The sequence below is a fragment of the Alexandromys fortis genome, unplaced genomic scaffold (assembly GCF_014885135.2).
Source record: "Alexandromys fortis isolate MF-2015 unplaced genomic scaffold, M_Fortis_MF-2015_v1.1 scaffold_45, whole genome shotgun sequence".
Taxonomy (NCBI): Eukaryota; Metazoa; Chordata; class Mammalia; order Rodentia; family Cricetidae; genus Alexandromys; species Alexandromys fortis.
Genome location: NW_026067926.1, coordinates 8618903 through 8643314, shown reverse-complemented (window position 1 = coordinate 8643314; position 24412 = coordinate 8618903). Strand labels below are relative to the sequence as shown.

The following is a 24412-nucleotide window of genomic DNA, read 5'->3' as shown; positions in this document are numbered from 1 at the left end:
GGTGGGCTCACCCATGTCTCTCCCCTACTTTGCAAACACCCTTCCTCCATTTCTGTATCCATGTATTGGAATATGGCTGGTTCACAGCAAGAGATTATGTTGTTAGCACTCAGGGAGAGAGAATCTTGATTGGTAAAGTTATGTCTTTACATTGTCAATCACCCTGGGGTAGGAATGAAAGACAGTGCTGCAGTTTAAGTATTGTGCCTGGAGGCCTACCCCTGTGTGGGAGCAGGGGCTAAACCAGGAGAGGGGGACAGTACTGCATTGGTTGACATACAACCCCTACACATATGCCACACATGGATCTAATAGGACTTTAGTGGCAAAATGTGAAACAATTGGGTTACTGTGCACAGTGGGAACTTTTGTGCGCATGCATATATCTTATCACCACAGTTGGAATTCATGTCTAGACTTCTGAAGCAAGTCTTTCTCTGTCCTGTCAACCAGCTCCCAAATCATGACATGGAGAGTCATTATTAATTATGAAAGCTTGGTCAATAGCTTACCTTGTTTCTAGCTAGCTCTTATAACTGAAATTAACCCACATCTTTTAATATATGTTCTTTTACATGGCTCTGTTACCTTTATTTTGTAATGCCCATGCTGTTTGTTCTGCATCCTAGCATCTCCGCCTTCATCCTAACAGCCTCTTTGCCTGGAAATCTGGCTTATCTATTGGTCATTCAGCTTTTTATTAACCCAGAGTGCCACCTATTCATAGTATACCATAAGATTGTTCCATAGCAGACTCATACTTCTTTTGTAATCATGTTCTGCAGCTTCTAACTCCCCGGGACCATGGATTTTTCCTCACAGTTACAGTGGGGCTTTATTGACTGGCTTCTGAACCCCCATAGTATATCTTCTTGGAGAACTTTTTGTTTGTCCAATGCAAGTTTGAAATCTTCTCATGGTTTAACACTGGTATCAGTGAACTCTTACATGTTGTATTTGGTACTACTCTGTTGCTCTGACAAAATACCCGAAAGAAACAATGTATGGGATAAAAGATTTGGGTTTTTTTTTGTCTTCTCTCCACCCATCATAGTGAGGAAGACATGGCAGAGTTCACGGCTGTTGGAGTATGTGGTACAGGTTCTTCACATCACAGGGGAACTGGAAGTAGAGTAACAAAGGTAAGACGGAACCTCCAAAGTCCTCTAGTGACAATAATCATGCAGGCCCCACCTCTTAAGACTCCACAGCCATCAAAATAACACCACCACCTCGGGAACAAACACTAGAAACAAGAGGCTGTAAAGGATATTTTGGATTTAAGGCACTATGCTTGTGCTCCCCAAGTATCAGTTCATAAAATGTTCTGTGTCTGAACCATCCTTACATGACATATAATATGGTTAAGATTTAACTATCCTCACATTGTATATAATACACAAGTATGATTTAATTCTCCTCACACCATATATAACATAGAGTCATGATTGAACCATTCGTACTCATATAATCAATACTAGTTGCTTATGTGAGTACCACAACCCTCCTCCAGTTAGTCAGTACTTACCTTCTATAAACCACAGGCCTGATAACATTGAAAGGAGCTGGTATTGTAGAGGAATCAGAGTCTGGCTCAAAAATAATGCACAGCCAATGTCATGCGTATCACACCAGAGCTCGAGCTTCCATGTTGCTCTTCTGTTGCCCATGGATGTCTTCTCGGTCACTCTCGCCAGGGCCTCAGTTCTTAGCATCACATCTATTCCTTCCAGAATGCAGATGTTCTTCCACTCCATTGCATGGTTTATGATAAAGAAAAATTATTCCAAACCTGGTTTCTAATAGAAACTTTTTCCATGATGTAATTCACAGCCTTTTCCTAGAGAGTAAATTAAGATTTATGATAAAATGCGTAAGCAGTTTTACATTAAACTTTAATAAGATTAAAGAAGACCTACTCTAGGAAGCTCCCTACCTACCCCCTTAGCTGCCTGCCAGTCAAGAGTCCCATGATCTCCTTAAACAGATGTTCAATTTGTATGTGTCCTGTTCATCAAGGATTATCCCACATGCCTTTTACCTACAAATGACCCTTGCAAGGTCAGTTATTCCCCTGATACAATTTGAAGTGAAGTGTTAACCCGTGCTCATGATGGAGTCACTTGGGACCACACTTTTGGTTTTTAGATTCTATTGCTCACTCTGAAAGTTTTAGTGAAAGAGAAAGAGATGCCATATACTCTATAGTTGTTAACATTGTTGCAATATGGGAAAACTGGGAGGGGATAGGTGAGATTTATTTGTGTTATTTTTGTGCTGTGTGTGTTTGGTGTTGTGGGATACATATGAACATGGGTAGGTGGCAAAGGTCACAGTTAAGTGTCGGGTGTTATTCATAATAGCCCCACTGTATTCTTCTAATATTTATTTTATTTTTAATTATTTATATTTGCATGTGTGTGGGGAAGCTGTGAATGTGCAGTGCCCAAGGAAGTCAGAGGCATTAGATCCCCGGCAGCTAGAGATTAGGTGGTTGTGAGCTGCCTGACTTGGTTGCTGAGAATTGAACTCTGGTCCTCTGCAAGAGAAGCAAATTACTCAGCCATTTATCCAGCCCCTGCAACTTATTTTTTTGAGGCAGGGTCTCTTACTGAAGCTGTAGCTTCCCAATTTGTCTTCCCTTGCTGGCAAGAAAGCTTTAGGGATACACCTGTCTCTATGTCCCCAGAGTGTATAGGCAACCTGGCTTTTCCTGGGTGTTAGGCATCCAGGATCCCATCCTTGACACACTTTGCTAACTGGGCCACAACCTCAGCCACTTTTTGTAAGTGGAAACTACACTTCAGTTTCCTAGCCACTCAGACCCGAATAATCACACAAAACTATATTAATTACAACACTGTTTTGCAGATGACTCAGACATATTCTTAGCTAGTTCTTACATCTTAAATTAACCAATTTCTATTATTTTACATTTTACCATGAGGTTCGTGGCTTGTTACCTCTTGCTTCTTGGGCAGCTACATGGTGTCTGCCTCCTTTGGCAGCTCTGTAGCATCTCCCTGACTCTGTCTTCTTTCTCCCAGCATTCAGTTTAGTTTTCCTGCCTAGCTCTATTCTGCCCTGCTATAGGCCAAAGCAGCTTCTTTATTAAACAATGATAATAAAACATATGCACAGCTTACAGGGAGGAATCCCACATCACCTCTTTGTGTTAATTCTTGCAAGTCTAGCTGACTTTCTAATTGCCTCAAGATAAAATAGTTAAAATGTGCAAAAAGCTAAGCCATCTTTGCTTCTTCTGTTCTTCATCTTCTGAACCTCTGTGGTATTTTACCTAACTACCTAGAAGATAACTTCATGTTCCATTAGGACCCTTTCTCCCATAATTCCTCCCACTCCCTTCCATCTCTATGATGTTTTCTTATATAGTATACCATCGTTAGATACCTATGATACATACTCATTACTATGCCTGACTTTAGTCTAAGAGCCACAAAGAAACTAAATTGTGTGTTGTGCTTTTTTTTAATTCAAATATGAGGATCTCATAAAATTTTGGTCAAATTAAATGAATAACTTGAATACCTAAGACCCTTCGCATCTGGATTTATAAGGTAATAGCTGAGAAAGGGGAAAGACGAGGGCAAAAGCAGCGCTGTGTCTTTTTGATTAAGGGGACCAATGCTTTTCAGTCTGGACCATATGTTGGAGTCACCTCAGTGGTTTATAAGAAATACCAGTGAGAATTTCCACTATCGAGAAAACAAATGTCAACTAACACTGGTGAAGATGCGGGCAAAAGAAACCTTTATCGACTGCTGGTGGGCGGGTAAGATAGCATAGACACTTTGGAAATCAGCATGGAGGTGTCTCAAAAACCAAAAATAGAGCTACCGTATGGCCCAGCCATACCAACCACTCCTTGGCATATACTGCAAGGATGCTGTGTCCTGCTGCAGAGACACGTGTACATCGAGAGCCATTGCTGCTCTATTCACAATAGCTAGGAACTGGAATCAGCCCACACACCATCCACAGGTGAAAAGATAATAACAATGTGGTACATATGCATAGTGGAATTTTATTCAGATGGAAAGAAAAGTGAAATTATGAAAGTTTCGGGGGAAAATGGAAAGAACTAGAAAATGTTATTTTTAAGCAAGGTAAACCAGGCTCAAAAAGAAAAACATACTCTCTCTCCCATATATAGATCCTAGCCCATTCTAATAAATATGCATATCCAGGTGGGAGAAAATATGGGCAAAGGCCGGGAAACTAGAAAGGGGCCCGATGATACTGGAAAAAATAGACTCGAAGACAGGAGATGGGGGAAGAAAAGGGAGTAAAGGAGAAGCAGGGACACTGGGGGTAAAATGGTATGGCAAGGAAAGGGAAACAGGAGACAAACAACCAAAATGAAGCCTGCATGAAAACCACATATGGAAACCTATTACTTTATAAGCTAATTGAAAATATAAAATTAAACATAAATGCCAGTGTCCAGGCCTTGATTTAATGCTGATAAGATGGAATATGAACATAGTACTGTCATTAGCTTCTGGGTTTGATATAGCATGCAGGCAGATTTGAAGATGATGGGCCTACAACCAACTTCTATACTGTCGCCCCAATATGCTTGAGTAGCTCCCTCCACTAGAAAGTAAAGGTTGGGACTGGCAGCTTAAAAAAGTTCCTTGGGGACTGCCCTGTGCCATCCTAAAAAGGTTCTCATTTATAGTTTCTGCAGCTTGAAAGTTCTAGAACACTGATTTTCTCCACAAGCACTGTCTGTCCATCCATCCATCCATTCATCCATATATCCATCCATATATCCATCCATCCATCCATCCATCCATCCATCCATCCATCCATCCATCTCGCTTTCTTGGACAGGGTCTTAGTATGTACCTTCAGCTGGCCTTGAACTTATGCAGTGATCTGATTCTAGGAAATGAATCAAGGCAGGAGTTCTCTGAAGTTAGGATCATCTGGGTTTAAATCATGTCCTTTCTATGTAGTATTCAGTTTCTTCACTTTTGAAATATGATAGTATTCATATCCATTTGTATTAGCACAGTTCTATTACTATTATAAAATGTCAGTAGCTGGGTCCTTTATACAGAAAAGGATTTGTCTAGCTCACAGTTCTGAACATAGCATTGTCAAGGGTTTGGCTTGAGCATCTTATGATAGATGCCATCTTGGTGAGAGAAACTGCATGGGGAGACAGGATATAGCTGTGAACCAGGCTGATTCAGGTCTCTCTCGAATGAGTGTTGCAGGGGAATTAGGCATTGAGCTAAGAGCTTCATTATCACAGGGCAGAGTGAGCTTTGGATTGTGAAGGCTTGGAAGACTGAGTCCTCCAAAGACTACTCTCTATAGTCCAGCTGAATTCCTCTCCTGGGCTGTGAGTGAAACTTCCTGCAGTAATGATTGATTATCACAGGATGTGTAAGTTCACCGATTGGCCTCATTAAAAAAAAACTCAATTTATTTTTAATGTGTTTGCTGAGGGTATGTGCATGTTGATTTCTGAGGCCAGCTTTCTGGGTCCTAGGGATGGAGCTGAGGTCACCAGTCTCATGTACAAAGAGCTTTCACTCATGAAGACATCTTGCCTCCCACTTTTATTTAAAAAATACTTAATTTCTATTTGCATATAGTAGCTATATATAACAATGGGCCTCATTAATTTGATACATGTATATAATATACTGTGTTTGCACACACCCATTACCCTCTTTTTTCCCCTCCTACACCCATTGATCCTTTTTCTCTTCCCAGCTTGTCCTTCTTCTACTTTATGTCTTTTTTTTTGTAACCCCATGGTTTTGATTAGGGCTAATTATAGTAAGTTGGGTGAAGCATACAGGCAACTTACCCATGGCTACACCAGGAAAGAAAATCTGTCTTGCCCAGCAATCATTATCTGGCTATAAATCCTCAGGGATGGATGGAGCAATGTGTGAATTCTCCACGTTCTTTGATTCCTCTTTACCAAAGGAGAGCTATGCAGAATATTGCTTCAGATGGCCAGCCTTTTCCCATCTGAGCTTTCCTAATCCCCTAGCTGACTGCTAGCTACTAACTCCATTCAGAGGCCACATTGTCTTACCTACTCTCTACCACCAGTCCAAGAGGTATCACACTGTGACATCAGTCCTTGGCACTCCATCCCACAATCAGAATGCTAGCCAGTTCATGATCAATTGATGTGTAAATGGATGCCATTGCTCCTTTGTCATAAGACAAGGAGCAGGGTTAGAACAGTCTCGAAGGCTGTGAAATAGGTATTCGGTGGGTCAATCTTTTGTCAGCGTGGTAGAGCTCTGAAAAGCCTTGCCTTAGGGTTTTTGTCTGAATGTATTGAGAGTGCTGAAGCAAGAAGATGATTAGCATAAATGCAATCATTTTTGCATATTGGTAACAAACAAGTTATCTGGACACCTATTTTTCTTTAACACATACCAGTTTGCTTGGCTTAACATATACTAGGAGGCTTGGCTCTGCCACTCACTTGGGCAGCCTTAGCTTTTGTAAAATGAACACAATGATAATGTGTGTTTCAGGAGTTTGTGTATTAAGATGGAGTGAGCACAAAACCATTGACCTACATCTGTCTTACCTGTAAGATATTCTGAAGTAATGGTGGCTTAGAGCTTGTGGGAGTGGTCAATAATGACTTGTCTATCTTGAAGCTCAAGCTATAAGAGGGAGACCATGCTTGACACTGCCTGGATAATCAGGAACTAAAAGCTAGATGACCCAGAGACCTAGGGTCGAATCAAATGCAATGACAGAAAAAACAGCCAGTGAAATGATTCCTAACAATATTCGCTATGCTCATAGATTTGCACCTAGCCCAATTGCCATCAGAGAGGCTTCATCCAGTAACCGATGGATGCAGAGACCCACAAACATTAGGCAGAGTTCAGGGAATCCAGTGAAGATGAAGGATTGTAGGAGCCAGAGGAGTTGAGGGACCAGGAGAATACAGATCACAGAATTAACTAAGCAGAGTTTATGAATTCACAGAGACTGAAGCAACAATCAGGGATCCTGCTTGGGTCTGTGCTAGGTCCCCTTTTTACATAATAGGGTTGTTTAGCTTGGGAATTTTTTGTGGGATTCCTTACAGTGGGAGTAGGGATCATCTCTGACTCTCTTGCCTGCTCTTGAGACCCTTTTTCTCCTACTGGGTTGCCTCATACGGCCTTGATATGAGGGTTTGTGCCTAGTCTTATTGAATCTTGTTGTGCCATGTTGGGTTGGTTGATATCCCTGTGAGGTCTTGTCTTTTCTGAAGAAAAATGGAGAGGGCAGTGGATCTTGGAGAGAGGGAAAGTGGTGAGGGACTGGGAGGAGTGGAGGGAGGGGAGGCTGTGGAAGGATGTATTATATGAGAGAAGAATAAATAAAAAGAAATAAAATATGGAGTGAGAAAATCAATATACGTGCTTTAAATAGGCACTCAATAACCACTAACTAGAACCTGTGCAGTCATTTAATTATAAACAAGGTAGTTTTGTTATATTATTATTATTAGTTCCTTCAGAGTGGACGGGGAATTGGGGCTTAGTGAGCTGAGAAGTCCTTTGTATACACTCCTCTTCCAAGCTCACTTTCTTAGCCAGTGGAGCAATGTTGTCTAGACAGAAGCACCCAGAATACTGGACAAAGCCAAGACTCCACATGGGGGCTGTAGATATCACATGTCTATAATTCTGTTTCTTTGTAGTGTATGCAATGTCTCCCGAATACCCATGTTTGAGTCCTTGACCCTCAGTTCGTACCTTTATTTCGAGAGGGTTTGGAATCTTCAGAGGTAGAGTGTAGCTGGAGGAGCCACGTCACTGATGAGATAAAATTGAGGGCCCCACTTCCAGCCCCAAGCTCTGTTTCCTTTCTGTGGCTGTGATGTGACTTACCACCAGCTCCTGCTTCTACTGGACCAAACTCCCTAGCTGCCAATCTTCACCACCATGATGGATCGGTAGTTCCCCAACTGTGGCTCAGATTAAAACCTCTCTCCCTTCAATAGCTTCTGTCAGGTGTTTGGTTATTGCTAGGAGAGAAGTAACCCACACATCATGAAGACAGCTCACAGGCTTATCTCAGCTTCCTAATGGGCCTCTGGGTCCCCATGCTGATGATTCTTGGAGGGTCCTTTTCCTCTACACATCAGAAGACTGATGTGTCTGTTGGGTTTTGCATTCACTAGATGGTCAAGTGTTGCTGGCTTTCCCTCCACCTACCGTTTTTTGTTGTCACTAAATAATTCATGAGACTATGCTCCTTTCTGCTCTGTCCAACTTGTTCTTCATGTTGGTCCCAGGAAGACTTTGCTAAACTGTCAAATATAGCACCCATGACAAACCCTGACTTCATGCCAACACACATGTCCCAGAACTACAAAGATGTTCATGGCAGGAAGGACAAAGGCCTCCTAAGTTTCCAGAGACTTCCTGGGCTTTTCTACTCTCCAAGCTCAAACCACAGCAGCTTTCGCTGTCATGCCTGACTCAGGCTTATAATGTGCCATGTTCTCTGCCTTGGACCTGTTTCCTTTCTCCATGCTGCTTGTTGGCTAGTTCTCATTCGTTATTGTTCTACTCAAATATGACCCGTTCCTCAGATCAGGGAAGGTTCCTTTTTATCTCATATAGAGTGCTTTTTACTTCCCTTGGAGGTACTTGTCATGATTTTAAATGAATACGTGTGTCTCTGTGTGCACTGTGTGTGTACATGCATGTACATGGGGCTAGCAGAAGTCAACCTAGGGTGTTGTGTCTTAGGAGCCATCCACCCTGTTTTCTGAGATGGGTCTCTCCTTGGCCTTGACAGTTTGACCAGAGGAACCCAGGGATTCTCATGCTTTTGCCTCTGCAGCTCTGGAGCTCTGGGATTATAAGCAAGAGCTACCCGTGCCTTGATTTTTTTTTTTGCAATTTCAATTCCCTTTATCCACTGAGCCATCTCCCCAGCACTATAATTGAATAGCTAATTGTACAATGCTTTACTCGGTCTCTGCACAGAAATCCTGCAGATAGACTCTCTATCATTCTTGTTTCCTGTTATATATATTTTGGCCCTTGAGCAGAGTATATCTTGCAAAATATTTGTTCAATAAATAAATACATAAGAAGAATACAAAGAGGCTATTATTTGATGGATCTACTTTCTTCTTTTATATAAAAAATACCCCTAATGTCTCCATTTTAAGCAGGCTTAATCCCATTTCTGCATGTATTTTGAAGAAAACCTCATCTGTGTTGCCATCATCCTCTGTCTAAACAGAGTGCCATGGCTTCCCCAGCTGAGGTCGTTCCTTGGGCTTAGTTCTCCAATGCAGGTATCTTGTCTCAGTACATGCATAGATCATCTCTAACAAAGTGCTTAAACAGTGGCTGTCTTCATCAGAAGGAACCCTAGAAGGAACCCTATTTCTAGATGAGGAGGGACAGAAGTCTTACTGGAGGTGACTCCATCCTATACCTCTGCTTTGTTTCATCCTTTCCTCTATTTAGGTGTTAAAATTTATTGTTGAAAAGACTTGGGCAGAAGCCTTGGTCTTCAGAATACACAGGTACCATGGTCCTGCCCAGCGTCTCTCTCCCCAACCCTGAAGTCACCCATCAGTGCTTCATCCCCAAGGGTTGCTTCATCCATGACAACTAGCCAGGGTGCCTGGGTCCTCGTCCTTCCTTCCATGCCTCTCGCTTGGAGTCATCACTCTGAGTGGTGCTCAGTGGAATCAAATCACGATTCTTGGTCATCTCTGGCCAAACTTCAGAGCAGAGACCTAGTAGGCCTGGTGGGATAAGACAGAGACAGAATGGCAAGTTGAGGGACATCATCTTCTAACATTTGTAAAACTCAAAGTCAAGGGAGAGAGCCGAGAAAGTAGAGAGATGCTTCCTAAAATCGAGATACAGAGTCAACATCTTCCATGCTGAACTTTCTGGTACTTAAAGGGCCACAACGCCAGGAGGTTCTGAAATGTCCTTCCTCTCAGAGCGAACAGCTACGTTCATTGGTCCAGTGCCAATCAATCAGCCTGAGTCACTTCTAGCAAGGCTGTTCTTGGCTGCCTAAGTTCTCTGAGTAGAGGTGAACCTGCCTTCTTGGAAGGAGACAACAGGGTTTGATAGTCACTAGTCCACAGAGGGTAAATGAAAATAGCACACTATTCAAAAGGAGCATTGATGAGGCCCCAAGAACCAAGTGTATTTTATTCATCATCCTGCGCAGTCTTCTATTTTATAGAAGGGGAGTTTGAGGTTCAAAATGGTTCAGCACTTTTCCCATAGGCACTTGCATCTGAGAGATATTGGCACATTTTGGATTCATGCTTGGGGAATTCCAAACCCAAGCTGTTAAATACTATTGTATGCCTTTACTTAGGAAAGAATTAGAAAGGCGCCAAGCAATAAATCAACCCCATTTAGTCAAGGGAGGACTATGCTCTGACCTCCTTAATCCCTCCGTTCTAAACACATCTACAGCTGGGAGATAAAAGAGCCCTCTTCCCTGGAGTAATTTCCTGTTCCCTCTCACTGAAAGAATCAAGCTTGAGGGACGATTTTTCAGCCCTCAGACTTGCAAACCTCTGCAGTTGTTGGTGAATGTTAAATCATAAGCCGAGGGTAGCTTTCTTTGGAATTCCAGGTTGGATTCGTGAGCTATGGAAAGGAGCAAAAATAAACAGCATCCCTGCTGAACTGATTACTGAAGGGAATGTTTTTTCTTGTTTAATACTGTTGGATATTATGCAAACCTCTCTCAAAAAGAACTTCCCGATAAACAGAAGCTGCTGTGTTCCATTTAAGGGATTAGCTTACCGTGCTACGGAGGTGAGTCTGCCTGACTCCAGACTCTGATAGCAGCCACCACTGGCAAAGGCTGCTGCTGGCAGGGCGGCCAGGCTGGGCTGCTATATGTGGAATTATCTACTGAAGGGCTTCATGTAGAGTTGAAGCAGACTGTGTGGCCAGAGAGCTAAACTATAGAGATATGTGTGGTCCTAGCGAAGGCAGTGTTTCTTGATTTGAACTTCCTTCCCAGGATGGGAAATGCAGGATGCGACAGAATTTTGTAGAATTGTTTTCTCCAGTGACATCATTAGACTCTTCATAAGACACAGAGTTCCAAGTCATGGAGAGAAAGGTCACATGTTCTCACAGAGGCTCCAGGGTCACAGGAGGGCAGTGTGTAACCCAGTGTTTGCTGGATAAAGAGGATTTAGTGGATCACACACTTCACGGGTCAAAGGCTGGATGGAGCTGCCAGTATAGTGTGATTCTGGGCTCAAGTTACATCATCGAACTCATTCTCTCACCATCCATCTTCTCCGTGTTGACTCTTAAGTTCATCATAACAGAGAGAGCCTGACCTTGGAGTAGGCTTTGGAAAGTCCTGACGCCAACTCAATTGTTTTAAATGAGCCCTGGGCCCAGGCCTCAAACCATAACATCTGGATGAGTGTGATGGATAGGCTTCACCACATCTCTGGACTTGGTGCTCCTCAAAGGCTGCCTCTTCTCTTTTTTTCCTCCCTCCCTCCCTCCCTCTGTCCTTTTCTTTTAAGTAAAATGAGAGTTTTTAATGGGAACCACAATTACAATTCACTCTCCCCCTCCTCTTCTGCTCTTCCTCACCCTTCTTCCTCTCTCCTCTCCCATTTCTCTCTCTCTCTCTCTCTCTCTCTCTCTCTCTCTCTCTCTCTCACACACACACACACACACACACACACACACACACAGTCCATGGGCAATTGTGTATTGGAAGGATACAAAATTACAAGGATGACACTGGGTATAGGAAGAAGAGATGTTCCAGAACCTTAGGAGCCAGGCTGATAAGACCCTATCTGTGATCACCCCTGAAGTCCATCTTGCCAAGGCTTAGAAGACCCCATGATTCCCTAATCAGTCAGGTAGCTGTCTAGATGATGTCCTTCTCTGCTGTGTTGATCATCTTCATATTTACCCCAATATGAGAGACTCCTGGTCCCTTCATGGGTCATTTGATTCAAGGGCCTCACATGGGTGGCATTCATTTATCCAAGAGATGTTCATGTACTCACATGTAGGCCTTGACTGTTTCTGTCTGCCACCTCCTTTAGAAAATCCTTTTTTTTTGCCACCACCACCACTACCACGTTCTCCATGGCCTCCATGACCGTGTCCACCAGCTCAATTGGAGTATGCTCATAGAGTAGCAAACGATATTTTGATGGGATTCCCAGAGAATTCTTTGTCATCAAATCAGTCGAGAGCTGCTTTAGCTGAAGGTGAGCCCTCAAATATCCTTGCAGGTTGCCAGTTTCCCAGTCTGTATACAAATACATCATAGGCTATCCAGTTTTCTTATTTGATTTAATAATTCCAATATGCTTGATATAATCAGCCATATTGTAACATTCTCATTCAGGCCTTGCACAGAGATGGTGTTGTCTGAATTATCCTGTTTGGAATTGTGACACGATCGGTGATCCCAAGCGTCACCAGATTTATTGAAGCCCCCATGGTCACTTTCAAATTTATCTCCCCTCTATCTCTAAAGCCACCTCCCAAACCTTTTGGGTTCACATCCACCACTTCTGTGGTTGTGACTACTTGCCATGGTCCTCATGGCTTTGCTAAGCCTCTCCTGTAGCCACCACCGATGTCATCACTCTGGTCCTCAACACTGCCACCACCACTTGTGGGAAACTGATCTTGGCCATGGTTGCCTCCATCACTCCCACTGCTACTGGTGTTATGGTTCTGCTGTCCCAAACCGTGAGGTGGTTACAGGCGCTTTGCTGTTGTCCACCATAGCCAGACTGTTGGAATAGCCTCCACTCTGAGTCCATCCATAGCTGCTGTTCTGAGAACTGCCACTGTATTTTCTTGAGGTATTGCTAAAAGCTGGCTGCAGGAGGACCGCTGTTCATAAACAGACTGGGAATTCTGGACGCTGCCACAGCCTCCATTGAAACCACGTCCCTGGGAGGCTGACTGGGGACCCTGTGTTCTGGGGTCTGTAAGAACTGCAGCTGCTTTGACTGTGTCCTGTAGTGCCAGCTAACTGGACATAACCAGTGTAACTCTGCCGGCCATAGGGCTGCTTGCTCTTTTGGGATCAGTTCTGCCCAGATTGGGTAGGTCGGCCCTGTGGCTTTGGGTTGCTTGCTGGGGACAGTCATTTGAAATCATGTCCTCACACAACATACAGGCTGCCACCAAGCAACACAGTTCCAGGTGACTGTGAACGGACTCCAACAGGATTGACCAGACTGTTTCCTGAAAACGGGAGAGGAGTTGAATCCTTGGGAGGAAATGTCATTTTCCTGTTTCTGTAGATCAAACGAGTAGTTGATGATAAAAGTTCTTAACACCAAAAAAAAAAAAATTCACTAGATTTTGACCATCTATGATGACATGCCAACTGGTGGTGCCCTTTGTGATGTCCTGTTCAGGCAGCTATATTGTTGAGATTCCATGGAGGCACCTTCCCTGTCATATCTACAAAACACTACAGAAAACTGATTCATTCTCTCTCTCTCTCTCTCTCTCTCTCTCTCTCTCTCTCTCTCTCTCAGCAGTCATTAATGGTCTGTAGCTTTTCATTTACAGAAAGAGCCTTGTGAGACTGTAATATGTGAGTATATAATGTGAAGTAACCCCAGAATTAGGAAAATAAAAATGGACCATGGGGTGTGGGGGAGAAGAAGATCTTGAACCTCTTGACATTGCTGAATACATACGTATGGAGGAACCTCAGCTGAGAAAATGCCTCCTTCAGACTGGCCTGGGGGCAAACCTGTGGTGCATTGTCCTGATATGGAGGGGAAGCGAGAGGAGGGGAGGGGAGGAGTAGGGAGGGAAAGAGACCACCCCACCCCTGCCCAGGGCCCACCCAGCCTACCGCAGGCAGTGCCATCCCTGGGTAAGTGGTCCTGGGAAGTATAAGAAAGGTAGCTGAACACGGACCCGAGGAGAAAGTCAGCAATCCTCAGCATTCCTCAACAGTCCGTATTTCAGTTCCTCCCTCCAAGTTCCTGCCTTGCTTCCTTCAACGATACAGAACTGTGAATGAAAAAGACCCTTTCATCCACACGCTACCTTTGTTCATGGCGTTTTATTGTAGCAATAGCAAACTAACTAGGACACCACATAAGTGTAAAGATCTGAGTTTAAATTCCCAACCCCCAAGGAAAAGGCCATGTAAAGGACCTGATATCTCAGTGCTAATGGGCAGAGAGGGGAGGATCCTTGGGAACTGGTGGCCAGCTAGCCTAGCCAATGAGTGAGCCCTTGACTCAGTAAGAGATCCTGCCTCAACAGAGAAGGTGGAGAGTGACAGAACCCCAGGTGTGCCCTGCATGCACACACCTGCATGCACACACCTGCAGGCTCACCTGCACATACATAAACATGTAAACATGCCAATAAAATAAAGTAAAACAAAATGGTGAATCAAACGTGCGTTAAACCTTAACAAAGCTGCTAGGTTTGCAGGAGAATCTGCCTGACTAAATCAGGCAGCTGGACTTAGTAGTTTAAGGGAGTTTTTCAAACAGAGCTTGGAGCCAAAATCTTTCTATGTCCCAGACTCTGTTATACCATCTGCAAAATGGGAAACTGAGATGTTCTGAAGCCGGAGACTGTATCTGTGAGGCTTAGGTGAGGCAGCAGATTTTGCTCCTAGGATGTAAGTAGTGAGCAGGACCTAGACTCCAAAACAAAGCAGAGCATATCTGTGGACCAGGACAGGAAGGGTCCCCAGCGATGTGTGGCTCCTGTCCTTGAGTGTGTTAGAGGTGACAGGGCCAAGGTTGTGGCTGGCCACTTCAGTGAATCCCTAAATCCCTCTTCAATGTGGTCTTCTCCAGTCAGAGCCATTATAGGCTCAACTGTAAGAAGAAATTGACAGAGGGAGGGAGGGAGGGAGGGAGGGAGGGAGGGAGGGAGGGAGGGAGGGAGGGAGGGAGGGGGGGGGGGGGGGGGGGGGGGAGGGAGGGAGGTTGGACGCTGGCCAGTGGCTCCAGGGCAGAGGTATCTGCAGGCTTCCTGCCTGTCCTCTGCTCTTCAGGGTTGCTCTTAGTTCATAACAGTGATGGCTGCGCCTGCCTCAAGGCTCTATCTCTAAACCAATATTTACCTGACCTTTACTATAGTATCCTATCAACTCTAGAAGAACCTCGGACTCAATGTCAATGTTGGGGACATCGCATGAAGTGGAAGAACTATCACCTTATATATAGACATTTCTATTTATGCCACTGACATTAGCTCAAAACCCTGTTTGGAAGTGGGCACGTTTTCTTTGTGGCGGCAGCCAGTCGGAACCATGCTCATTCCAGGCCCCTGTGTGTAGCTGACTGCAGGGGCTTGCAGTCCTGGCAGCACTTCTGCCCCTTGACCTCTTCCATGGTCTCCGGATTGATAATGGGACCCAGACTCTCATCTGCAGGGGCCCGCTCAGCAGAACTAGTAATCCTTTAATTGAATTAGATGCTGAGGAAGTTAAAGGGCTTCTCTGCAGAGCCGACGGCAGCCTTGTGACGAGGAGACGTATGGCCCCTGCCTGGTCCTTCATGGTTCATGAATCAATTAATAGCCCTCATTCTCAGCTTGAAAATTCTGTGATTTATGAAGCTAAAATATTCAGCTAAGTTGACACATGCTCAGCCACGTCAGGGTGAAGCTCACTTTTCCTGGAAAATCTTGCTGTCTGCTCTTTAGGTTTTTTTTTTTTTTAAAGTTATTTGCTTTTTAAAATATTTTATTTTTATCTATGTGTATGTGGAGGCAGGGGGTAGGAAAGATGAGTGCAATGCCTTGGAGACCAGCGCAGGGGAAGAGATCCCCTGGCTCTGGAGTTACAGGGCAGTGTGAGTAGCCAAATGCAGGGGTTGTGGACCAAACTGAATTCCAGTTCTCTGCAAGAGAGACAGCTTAACTGCTGAGACCTTTCCAGCTCCTAGTAGCTTCTAGTAGCTTTTTAGTTAGCATACAAAATAAGGTCTCATTATAGGATTTTTGCACACACACACACAGACACGTTAGATGTATACATGTATAGGTTACATGTCCATATATTTAGGTTTTATATATATGCACATATAAATAAAAGATACAAATAGGTTAGATATATATGTATAGATTATAAGCCCATATATTTAGGTTATATATGCATGTATACATAAAACACACACACACACAAATCATATAGAGAAAACGTCGAATCTCCCTGCCCGCTTCCTCCCACAGATCCTTAACTCTGGGTTGTAACTCTAGATGGGAGAGTGTAACTGAATGTAGAGTTGCAGATAGTTTGGCAGCAGCGAAATGTTTCTGAACACAACCAATCAAGTTAATACAAACCCTTAATTAATCCCGTGTTGCATCACACAACTTCCCCGCGGCCTTGGTTCTGAATATAGAGCAGGGTCACCTTGCACAGTGCGCACTGTCAAACCACACTGCACCAACAGTCACTGCCTGAAGGCCTGGGTTCAAAGCTGAGACTAAGGTACCTTGTGTCTTCATTGTGCCTGAAACATTGTCTGCTCTTCTATAAAGGTAATTGGTGTAATTATGAAAAGAAAAAAGACTTTTAGTGTTTTCTACCATTGTCCTCAGCAATGTAGATATCAAATTAGTATTTTTTGTCACATTTTGTTAAAATGTTTGATTTTTAAAAATTGTTACAGTTGCTGACTTTAGTATCGTTAAGATAATTAGATAAATTCTAGATTGGCGTTATGATAAAATTTCCAATAATTTCTGAAATGGCCCTAAACATTCTTCTCCCATTTTTCTAAGTATTTATGGGAAGAGTTCTCTCAGCAGTGATAATTAAAGAATCAAATATTGATCACCTCTGAAACTGGTGAAGATGTCTGTGCCCTGTGGTGTCAGCTAACCAGCCAAGGCTTAACGCTTCAGGTTAAACACAAACACATCCTTTCAGTACGCAAATTCGCTCTGTTCAGTAATAGACTGTAAAACTATCCGATAATTATTTTAGAGTAAAATTGTGATTCATTGTCAGTAAGTGTTTGCTTTGTGCACTTTTTCTATATATCTTTAACTTATTGTCAGCAAGTGTCTTTGTACGCTTACTTATTCTATATATTGTTAATTTGATGTCAGCACGAGTCTGCTGTGTCTATGACTTATTGTTAGCAAATGTCTTTGTACAACTATACTCTCTATCTATGTGCCCTAGGCCTTGAATATATGTTTCTGTGTGAAGTGGGACCTGAGTGGACCATGTTTCGGATGGCTGCTATGGGCTCTTCCTCTCCCATAGTCTGTCTGCTGGTTTCATATCTAGAGTTTAAACACAGACTCACACACAGATACACACACATGTGTGTGTGCACGCGTGTACTTCCGTGGTTCAGCCAAGATAGAAAATGCTTGTTTTTTTTTCTCTCCATGTCTGACTTAAATGATGAGCTCAGGTTGCCCCAATTTTCTTGCAAGAAAATTTGATGCAATTTTATTCATTTACATTGGATGAGGCTTCACTGTGTGCACCACATTTTCTTGCCTTGTGTGTATGTATGTGATATGTATGTGCACTTGTCTGTGAGTGTGGGTGCACACATGCCATTGATCACATGTGGACCTTGGAGGATAATCTCAGGTGTTAGTCCTTATCTTACAACCTGTTTTGAGACAGGATATAGACCACAGCCTTCTGGGGATTCTCTTGCTCCTGTCTCCCATTTTGCTGTAGGAGAGCTAGACGTGCAGATGTGTGCATGTGCTAACTAGTTGTTGTTGTGTTTTTTTTTTCCTCTTCCTAACTTGACCCAAACCATAGTTATCTGAGAATAGAGAACCTCAGCTGGGAAAATTCCCCTTTTTGACTGGCCTGTGGGGGCATTTTTTTTTTTGATTGCTGTTTGATGAAGACGATCCCAGCTACCGATGGCAATGCCACCCATGGGGAGGTGGTCCTGGGGTATATAATAAAGCAAACTGGAAAACCAGAAGAAACACTCCAAGAAGCAGAGTTCCTCCATGGCCTGGGCTTCCATTCCCACCTCCAGGTTCCTTTAGTTTCTGCCCTGACTTTCTTCAGTGATGGGCTGTGACCTGGAAGTATAAGGTGAAATAAGCCCTTCTCCCCAAATTGGTTTATCACAGCACCAGAATGCAAACAAGATACCATGTGACTGCATCCAGATTTTAGGTGCGTTCTTAGGGACTCATATTTTCACAGCAAATGCATTACCTGCTGCACCATTTCCCCAGCCTCACATCACATTTGATTTGTCCCTTCACCTTTTGGCAGACCCTCTGTTGTATGGAAATGAACCTTCTGAAGCCATCATGCACTCCTGTTGATACCTTTGAACTCAGAGTTCGAGTTAGACCAAAGTGTTCCCGTTCTCTCCTTGATGTGCATTGAGCCCCAGTGACCAAACACCTTTGTACACAGCTCCTGAACGTAATAACTTTCAGGGTGACCATGGAAGGAAGCTCTGCCATTTCTTCATTGCTGTAGTTCCCATTTTCGCAGGCATGCATGTAGTTTGCATGTTGGAATGTGTGTATGCGTGCATATGCATATGCTGTGGAGGTCCAAGATTGATGTTGCTAAGGCAGAGTCTCTTGGTCAGTCCCTGAGCCTGCTGATGTGGCTCCTCTTGATAGCCAGCTCACTCTGAGGAGCCCTGGCCCACCCCATTATAGATGGGCATTATAGATGGGCCATGGCACCCATCTGGGCTCTCTGTAGATTTCTAGAGACTCAAACTCTAGTTCTTATGCAAGTGTGGCAAGCTCTTTACCTGCTGAACCGTTTCTTCTGCAACTTCATTGCTATTTTAATTCTCAGGTTGATTCCAAGGGATGGGTATATATACACATAAATACATATATACATACACACACAGATACATTCTAACTACTATATTTTATTTTAACATAATTTCATATTTTGTCATTGTTCAGCTATCAAATCAACACAAAGTTTAGTTCATCTACCTAGATATACTTAATATTCGAAAGGATTGCTTTAAATTTCTTATTATAATTTTGTTTCATCCTTATTTTAGAATATATGCATGCTTAAAAGGTAACATTGTTGGAAGAGGTTGCATTCAGAAAAGTTTAATTTTCAACTTTCCTTCCCACCTTTATTGGGTGACTATTTTTTGTTTCTATATTCTGCCGTGACACAGACACACACACACACACACACACACATAGATACACACATACAAAGACATATATACACACACCATACACACATACCACACACACCAAATGCACACACATCACACATATACACACATACGTGCACATAAGACACATACACATACATGCACATCACACACACACATACACACGCACACACACAAACACCGTTCTATCTCCTCTCATATAAAGACTAGCATGCTGCGACCATCACCCTCCACCGAGGTGTCTTGGCATCACGTCACACCTGATCTTGCTAGGAAACAGACAAATCTCACCACTCATAACAGTTACTTTCTGTGATTTTTTTGTGCACACTGTATTGGAGAATCCTGAATCACTGCACTAAGGGAAATTACCTGGTCAGGTTTCTAGGAGCCTGTAGCCACATTTTTACTGGCTAATCAATACATAGCTCCATTTGGGTGTTTCTGTATAAAACATCCCTGTTTAATAGCGACTTTTAATTTACCCGCATTGAACACAGGCCTTGCAACCAATGCCTGAACAGTGCTAGCTTTATGTTTTATTTTATCCATAAGGTACCACAGCCCTTTGTGCTTAGGAGTCCTAGAAAGTCTTTTGGTGCTGGCACTATTTTGAACAGTTAAATCATCAACAAAAAGCAATGGGAAATAACTTCTAAACAAATGTGACACTAAGTGGAGCATGTATGGTGGTTAATCTTGACAGTCAGCCTGGGTGGGTTTGCATTCAACCAAGAGGCATGCCTCTGGGCAGGTCTGGAAAGGCATTAACTGGAAGGACTAAGGAGGAGGTGGCCCCTTCCCCAGAATAAGCAGCACCTTCCACCGGTGGCCCAGATATCAAGAAGTCCCCGGGAAAAGCTTCTATGTTATGGAATATTATTTCAAGACGTGTGACATTTGTTTATGCTGTGAAATATTTGTTTAATGATGCAAAGATGTGTTGCGTTTTTTTATGTTGCATTTGTTTAACTCTGTAAAGCTGTGCTACTTTGCCTGCGTAAAACATCTGATTGGTTTGATAAAGAGCTGAATGGCCAATAGCTAGGCAGGAAAGGGATAGGCGGGACTGCCAGGCAGAGAGAATAATTAGGAGAAGAACAGAATGAGAAGAGGGAGGAGTGAGAAAAGGAGGAGAAAGGAGGATTACAGAGGCCAGTCACCCATCCACCCAGCCAGCCATGGAGAAAGAAGGAAAGCAAGATATAAAGAATAAAAAGAGCTAAAAAGCCCAGAGGCACAAGGTAGTTAACAAGAAATGGGATAATATAAGTTAGGTTAGAAACGCTGGCTAGAAACAAGCCAAGCTATGGCTGGGCATTCATAAGTAAGAATATGTCTTTGTGTATTTATTTGGGAGCTGGATGACGGGCATGCAAAGAGTTAAAAACAAACAAACAAACCAACCAACAATACTTCTGCTTTTTTTTTTTTTTTTTNTTTTTTTTTTTTTTTTTTTTTTTTTTTTTTTTTTTTTGCCTGCCTGCCTGCCTGCCTGCCTTTGAGCCTTGCTGGCGAGAGCATCCACCCTACTGCTAATGTTGCTGCTGCTGCCACCCTACCCTCACATTTAACACCAGAACTTAACTTCGTTGGCCTTCTAATTTGGACTGAAGATCTTTACTCACTAGGAATTATCCAGCTTCAGCACGAGGTAGAAGTTGCTAGGAAGTCCAGCTTCACGACCTGAGAAGCCACTGGGGTCTCTCCTGTCTAGGGTAAAAACAGCTACTGTTGGACAATCCAGAGCCTATTATGTCAGACAAGCTAATAAATCCCTCTTAACATGCACACATTCTCTCAGTTCTGTTCCTCTAGAGAACAAGGACGGATGTAACCATGCAAAGGTCTTCCATTTAAGCTTACAATTATGTAAGGGGAAATGGAACAAGAGGGCAGAGTGTGACCTTGCTTGACCTCATCTGGGACCATGCACACCAGCTGCGCAACCTGGTCACTGTCCTGCCCAGGTGGATGTCCGTAACTGACCACGGAAGTGACATTCACACTAACTTTGGGGTTAAGAACAACGTTTAACTAGTAAATCAGTTAGCGTTTGTGGAACCCACAGGCAGCAGGGCTTAACTGGAACCATCTTAACCTCCTGATCAAGCCGTGCCTGAAGTTATACATGAGGTTACATTTTGCCTCTGCCTCAGTTAGTGTGGAAGGGGGGGGTCCATGTTATATCAAATCAATAATCATAGGCAGTCACGGTTGCCAGCCCTTTTTCATTTGTTTAGTTTTCAGACACATGATGCTCCTCTATGCCAGCCCTCTGCATGCCTCGCTAAAAATTCAAGGCATATTCCAGACTCCGAGGAAACAGAGCCTTAATCTCCGGGCACTGAAAGGCTAGGAAAACTCACATGCAGGATGGCTTTGTGTATAAATTTCTACCTAATCAATTCCACTTTGAGAGGCAGCCTGTGCAGCATCATCTTACTGACTCCACACCCAGCCGTGCATCTCTGTCCCCTGATCTGACTCTTGCCCGTTGGCACTTGCACGGCCATAGACAAACTGTTATTAAGATGGAATTTGTATGGATTATTTTCAAGCCAACAAAAGAATCCCCTTGTTATTTATTCACAGGGCCTAGTGTGCAATATAAATTTAGCCAATTTGAAGAGCCTGGCTGGCTGATCTTGTTAGAGGAAGCCAAAGGCTGTTGTTGTCTGCTGTTCACACAACGCCCACTGCAAATCTCATTTCTAATTGCGGGAGCATCTTTTCTGCTTCCTGCTCATATAGACCACAGGGCAGTGGTGTGTTTGCAGACCTCAGCTTACAGCACATAGGACACCATTAACACAGGAGGATGAATCTCTCCACACCCTCCTGGGACATCCTGGGGTCCCTTCTTAATACAGAAGGTAGAAACAAAACTGGGGACTGGCTTATGAGAGAGGTCTCAAGAGACAGCCCAGAACTGGATGAAAACAATACACACAGAAAACATACTTGATGGGGTGGGGAGACGGTTCAGTGGGAAATGTGTTTGCTGCAAAAGCATGTAGACCTGAGTTAGAACTCACAGTGCCTACATAAAAATCCAGGCTGAATGTGCAGGTGCTTGTGAGCCCAGCTCTTGGGCAGGGGAAAGAGGCAGATTATGAGGGCTTGCTGGCTTCAGGCTGGATCTAATCTCAACGAAAGACTCTGCTTCAAAGGAATAAGTAGGAGAGCAAGATAGCCGGAATACTAACATCCTTTTCAGACCTCCACATATATTCACACACAGGTGTGTGGATACACACACACACACACACACACACACACACACACACACCTCCCAAAGTAAAATAAAATACATGTTTGAGGCCAAGGCCCTTTCCACCCAGGATTTGGAAACAAACCTCCACCCAACAGGATGCTCTGTGGGGATGTGTGGTTATGCATACAAAGACAATAGAACTTGTAGTCCTTGTCCTAATAATCTCAAAGGTCCCCAAATTCCTAACCCATTTTAAAAATAGTGCCTAAATTTACCATGATGGCTCTCCCTTCCATTCTGGGTCCATGCCCATCAAAAGCAACAAAACAAAAACAAAGGCCAATAAACAAAAATTACTCAGTGAACATTAAAGGGCACAAAGTAAAAATAAATATGCCACCAATTGTGTGTGTGATTTATATTATACATGTGCATAAATTCTGTGCCTTTGGAGGCCATAAGAGAGGGTCAGCTTCTTTGCAGCCAGAGTTACAGGCAGTTGTGTGCATCCTAATGTGGGTATTGGGAGTCAAACTCTGGACCCTCTGTAAGAGCAGAAGGGCTCTGAACCATGGAGCCATCTCTCTAGCTCCTCTCCTCACTTTTCCAGATAGTGTTTTTCATCAAATGTGGATTTCATCTGCCAGCTGACTAGGCTGGCTGGCTCACACACCCAAGAGGTCCTCCCATCTCTTCTTTCCCCAGCACTGAATTAGGTGCCTGCCACTGTGTCCAGATTTGTATGTGGGTGCTGGGCATCCAAACTCAGGCCCTCTTGTTTGCATAGCAGATGCTTTCCTACCTGAAGCATCTCCCTAGCTTTGCCCTTAGTTATGTTGGTGCCGTGCTTGGTGGGAGTGTTTGGACCATAGTCTATATTGCTGCTGTTAGCGTTGCTGCTTTTAAAAATAGTGGGAACTAGTTACACTCTTCCATGCATAGCTTTATTTTGACTCTTGAAGACACATCACACCGTAAAGACTCTAGGAAGACCCTGCAGGAACCTTTTGTTGTGTGAATGTGCTGACCGACTTCCCCAAATCCCCTTCTCACACACACACTATTCTAAGGTATACTGTGTAGCACATTCTCAAGAAGTGGTCATAAATGGCCATGTGATTTCTGAGGACCAATCCTTTGAAAAGACATCTCTGCATCAAGAGATAAGGATGCTTACAAGACATCTAAGTTCCCACGTTATCCTTCAGGAACAGTCTGCTGCTGCACACTCTCAGAAGTGCTAAGTCATGGCTCCAGCTTCTGCACAGCTCTACTCACATACGTGTGTTTTAACTTCCCATTTCCTAGCTCTCCTGGAGTGTCATAATTCCACGTGTGGTGGTTTCTGGAGCTCAAGGATCCAGGCTATGTCTATCCTTGAAAAGACTGCCATTGTCATTGTTCTGAGAGAAAGGCAGTGCAAAGTCCCATGTCATGGATTCTAAGGCAAGAAGCATGTTGGTTGTTTTTTTACTTCATAACACAGCATGTCAAGAGCTGGTGCCAAAATAATCGTCACTGTTGTCAGTCTTGTGGCTGTGTGGCTTGGCTGAGCTCACCTGGGTGGGTCTTGTGTTCTGTGTTAGCTACTTTTCTGCTGCTGTGATGAAACACCATGACCAAAAGAAGCTTATGGAAGGAAGGGTTTATTTGGGTTTATCGTTCCCAGGAGATGGGTCTGTCGCAGCATGGAGGAATGTCAGCATGTGGCTGAGAGATCACCTCTTGCTCACAGTGAAGCTGTGAGAGCGAACTGAAGTGGGCTGAAGCTACATACTCCCAAAGCCCTCTTCACCTTTCCTCCAGCCTCTTAACCCCATCACCACAGCACAAGCACTCGGGGACCAAGTGTGCAAACACTCGAGCCCATGGGAGACATTCCTCATCAAACCACCATGTTCCCCCTCTGTGTTGGCTGAAGTAGGCTGAGGACTTTGGGTCTAGGATAACCAAGGTGGGTCCTCACAACGACTGCAGCTGGCATCGGTTGCCATCCAGTGGTCCAGCCAGGGCTGTCAAAGAGAGCATCTTCGCGC

General features: G+C 43.7%; 1 pseudogene; it reads right to left on the bottom strand.

Annotated features, from left to right (window-relative positions):
* Nucleotides 1-11910: 11910 nt before the first annotated feature.
* On the bottom strand, nt 11911-13166 carry LOC126502282 (RNA-binding protein FUS-like; annotated as a pseudogene).
* Nucleotides 13167-24412: the final 11246 nt, after the last annotated feature.